The sequence below is a fragment of the Etheostoma cragini genome, chromosome 2, assembly GCF_013103735.1.
Source record: "Etheostoma cragini isolate CJK2018 chromosome 2, CSU_Ecrag_1.0, whole genome shotgun sequence".
Classification (NCBI taxonomy): Eukaryota; Metazoa; Chordata; class Actinopteri; order Perciformes; family Percidae; genus Etheostoma; species Etheostoma cragini.
This window is the reverse complement of record NC_048408.1, coordinates 29,354,406-29,358,789: the sequence shown is the minus strand read 5'-3', so window position 1 is coordinate 29,358,789 and position 4,384 is coordinate 29,354,406. Positions and strand designations below refer to the sequence as shown.

Sequence of the window (4,384 nt, the reverse complement as noted above, 5' to 3'; positions counted from 1 at the left end):
ACAAGTTGTACATATTCCGATGTGAGCGTTAGCTTAGCAAAATAGCGATCAGCTGATTGTCTGGTAACGTTAACAGTAGCTAATGTTAACATAACCACTAGTACTTCCTCCACCTGATGTAGATCCTGTATAATCCGTCTCTTCAGGGACCAACGAGGAGTAGAGGTCCTTCATTTAGGGGGGACTATGGCCATCAGACCGTAGAAGGATCCCCGGGAGTGTCTGAAGTCCCCCCTCAGGTCCCTGTCCCCTTCAGACTAGCTACGGCCTGGGGGGGGGGGGCTGCAGAACTACAAGCACATTTATAAAATAAAATTTATATTCAAAGTATTTAACTTTGTTGTCTTTTGTATTACACGTTGCATGACTGTAGCAAGCATATAATGTTGGTGCATATAGGGATAGAGGAATGAGATCTATTTAAATGTCAGGTGTGTTCCCTCTGCTTTCACTGTTGTATGAAGACCATTTAGAACAAAAATACAACTTAGAATAAAAGATGTAATGAGGGTTTGTCTGTGAGGTCAGTTGTATGGGTAGTGCTTCACAACAACAGTCTTATTTATGGGCCACAAGGAGGTCTTCATGGAACCGTTGAGCATTAAAATGAACAGTAGTAGTAAGCAGGAGATCAGAGCTTTCCAGCTCATCGGCTGAACCGCAAATTGAGGGATGAACAAGCCGCGGGAGCTAGTACAACTGTTAGTACAACTGTTAGTACAACTGTTAGTACAACTGTTAGTACAACTGTTAGTACAACTGTTAGTACAACTGTTAGTACAACTGTTAGTACAACTGTTAGTACAACTGTTAGTACAACTGTTAGTACAACTGTTAGTAAAACTGTTAGTAAAACTGTTAGTACAACTGTTAGTACAACTGTTAGTACAACTGTTTAGGTTTACAGTGAAACGGCTCCTTATCACATCAGTAGCCTTGAAGTCATAATTATTATACAGTGAACCCTGTTTTTTCACGGGGGTTATGTTCCAAAAAGAACTTCAAATGTCGGAGATCAGCACAGCCGCCCACCCGCAACCAGAGTCAGGTCAGTTACACCACGGGCACTACTTATCTTTACAAAATGTCTTACTGAGATGTCATATTTTACATCTTCGTAATGATAATAAAAAGCGGTAATTATTAAAATGTAAAACGTTACCAATAATTTGGGTCAACAGCCTTAATACCAAGCGGACTCATACATGAATATGACCATAAACCAACTTACCCAGGATAGCTTCAGGAAAACTAGTTAAAAGTAGAAAGTTAAAAGTCTTCATGACGCCTGTAGACATGATGCATCTGGAGCTGGATGTCCTCGTGCTCATCTTCCAGAGGTTTGGCTTCAGCCTGGAAATCAACTGGTAAATTACTCCGGACCTCGCTGCTCGGAATTCAGGTGTGAGCTCTGCGCTGCACCTCCGCCCTTTTAGCACGACACGACCCGCAGCGCGAGTGCAGGAGCGCTTTTATACTGCCATGTACACGAGTCTCATTATGACGTCATGTCAAGTGTAAAGTGTAAAGTGCCGTCCTCTTACCGCCAGGCAGCAGCCTTCCGGGGGAAACTGCAGTAAAGACGGTGAACCCAGCCATCTCGAGTCATATTAAGCCGCCATCAGGCTGAAAGGGAAGTGGCTGAAACACTGTGGTGCGATTCCGATTTAGTAAAACATAATCAGACCCCCATATCAGCTGGTACAAAGTCTCCAGCTGTTTTAATTATGACGGTGTAGCGATCTGTTGCTGATTTCAATTAACTGTAGATTTAGTCTCTCTGACTTCAGCCTCACAACGTGTGTGTGTCCTGTACACAATATGACTTTAAATCTGTCAAATAACAATTAAAATCCTTCCGATTCAAAAACAAAAAGTTTAACATATTGAATCGATTGTAAACCAATCAGCTGTTAAATCAGCTTAGGGCCTACTAAACTCCGCTTTACTGCTTAAATCTGGCGGCTAATCGTCTGATTGTATTTAAACACTAGTTATACTCGAGCTCTAATAGATTCATTATCTGTTAGAACACGGTTAGCTACTCCAGTATAGCCATTAGCTTAGCAATTAGCAATGGCTAAATCCTGTCCCCCCCCCTCTCTCTATTGCTCTTTGTGTCAAATGTGAAGCTATTAAGAATCTATTATGCAGCTTGACCTTTTAACCTTTTTTCATGTCAAAACACTTGTTGCACTCAGGATTAGAGGAGAGAGAAAAGGAAGGAGAAGGTAGGAGAGATGAAATAATGAAAATGTAACACGTAGCGTAGTTACTTTCACCAATATTTTATAAGACTTGATGTTTTCTTATGTTACAAACCTTTAATGTCATTAGTGAGTTATGATGATCAAGGAGAGACAAAAACACACATCAGACTTTATTTAAAGTGCTTTTCACCATTAAGGCAGTAGGAAGATAACATAAATAATCTGACAACATAATTCATCTGTACATACAGCAACACAATCCACTCTAGCCCCAGTAGTAGTAGCAGTAGTGCATTGGACACACTGGCCCTCATTTATGAGGCAGACCCAACTCTTTTAGAAGACCTCCATGAGACAAGCAACAGTACACATGGGCCATTTGGATCGGTGAGGACTCAAAACAGACTATTGGGGCGTGACTTTTAAATTACAATCGTTTCCAACTGCTGCTTTTATCAATGTACGACCATTCTTACCCTCTGATACGAACCTTTCATGAATCCAACGTGAAGCCCGCTGTAAGAGAATTTCCACGCTCATATCAGCGCTGGTTTCTACGTTAGGCTGATGAATGAGGGCCACCGTCCTTTACCGTTACAGATAGACTTCCAAACGTGACACGAAAAGAGGGGTGTTTGATGGCTTTACATCATTTTGGGCTGATCCCCTCCCCCACTATATTTCTGAAAATCTTAGCCATGGTTGTGACCCTCACTTCTTTAATGCTTTCTGATTGGCCAGTGCGTTATTATAATAAGAGGCCGCTGCGGCCCGCCGTACGGGTTCAGCAGAGGCTGCACAGTTGGGGTTGCTAAGGACTTGAAGTGTAGAACTAGAATCAGACTACCGGCCCACCGGGATAGGTCCAGTCTCTCCCAATTGCCGCTCCGCTACTGTTAATTATATTAAATACTTTACGTCTGCAGAAGAGAAGTTATTGATAAACACTGGACATGCATGCCACTCCAGAAGGGGACCCACCAGCCACTACAGTCTAGAGTGTCCATCTGGACCCACCAGCCACTACAGTACAGTGAGGGTCTATGTGGACCCACCAGACACTACAGTACAGTGAGGGTCTATGTGGACCCACCAGCCACTACAGTCTAGAGAGTGTCCATCTGGACCCACCAGCCACTACAGTACAGTGAGTGTGTCCAAGGGACATCGTGTTACCCAAGTGACCAGCAGAAAACAAAAGCGCTTGCACCAGAAATGGGATAAACATTCGAAATCGGAAAATCACTACAAACATAATTTAACCAGTCATGCAATTAAATTGTCTAACTGTCCAAGGGACAACGTGTTTCCCCAGGTTAAGTTGTACACTTAAAACATTCAAAACCAGAAAATCAAAGTCAACATAAATTTACCCAAACAGTCCTACAAAAAAAGAAACTTCTTTAAAAATCCAGTTGGATGCTTTTGAATTGTCTAGACATAGTGGATAACCTTGACCTAACCATTGACCTTTGGTACATCTGTAGTCAACAAAATATTAAAAACACTTATTTACATTTGAATCCCTTAGTTTCTGGTCTTGAACCCAGGTACAGAGTCTTGAGGCCTGTTTACACAAAAACACTTAAGGATGAAAACAAATTATGTGATCAGATGTGACTTTTGTTCAGACGGCGACGACATTTTTGGGGCTTAAGACGCAAACCAGTGAAACCAGACTACAGAGTGGAAATCTTTAAAAAAAACGCTCCACCGTTGCGTTCCCGTCTAAGGGGTAAAAACACAATGTGTGTGTGTGTGTGTGTGTGTGTGCGCAACGAATGTCACACTTTTACGTCACCATATGCACGCAATTCCCCCCCAAAACCTCTCGCCTAAACGCCAATTTTGTGTTTTCTCTTCATATCGTTTCCGTGTAAACGCGGCCTCAGACTCAGTGGGATCACCACCTTTAACACGCTTCCATTAAAAGGTTTTAATTAGTTTCCAGTAGACCAGAAGTAAAGGGCACCCCCAAAACACATGATGATGATGATGATGATGATGATGATGATGATGATGATCCTCCTTTAACCCACAGGACCTCCAGCATGTCAAGGTAAAAAGAAAGTCTGTTTTGATTCCATTTTATAAAAATCTAATTCACACTTTAAGATAAAAACGGAGAACAAACCAACAGTTGGCACCTTTAAGAAGAGGGGGGGGGGGGGGGG

The 4,384-nt window shown here is 42.2% G+C and overlaps 1 protein-coding gene across 1 annotated transcript in view; it reads left to right on the top strand.

Moving 5' to 3' along the window:
• LOC117934551 (V-set domain-containing T-cell activation inhibitor 1-like) overlaps positions 1 to 4,384 on the top strand; it is an 11,973-nt gene that overhangs the window by 741 nt on the left and 6,848 nt on the right. The gene's annotated exons all lie outside the window — the stretch shown is intronic.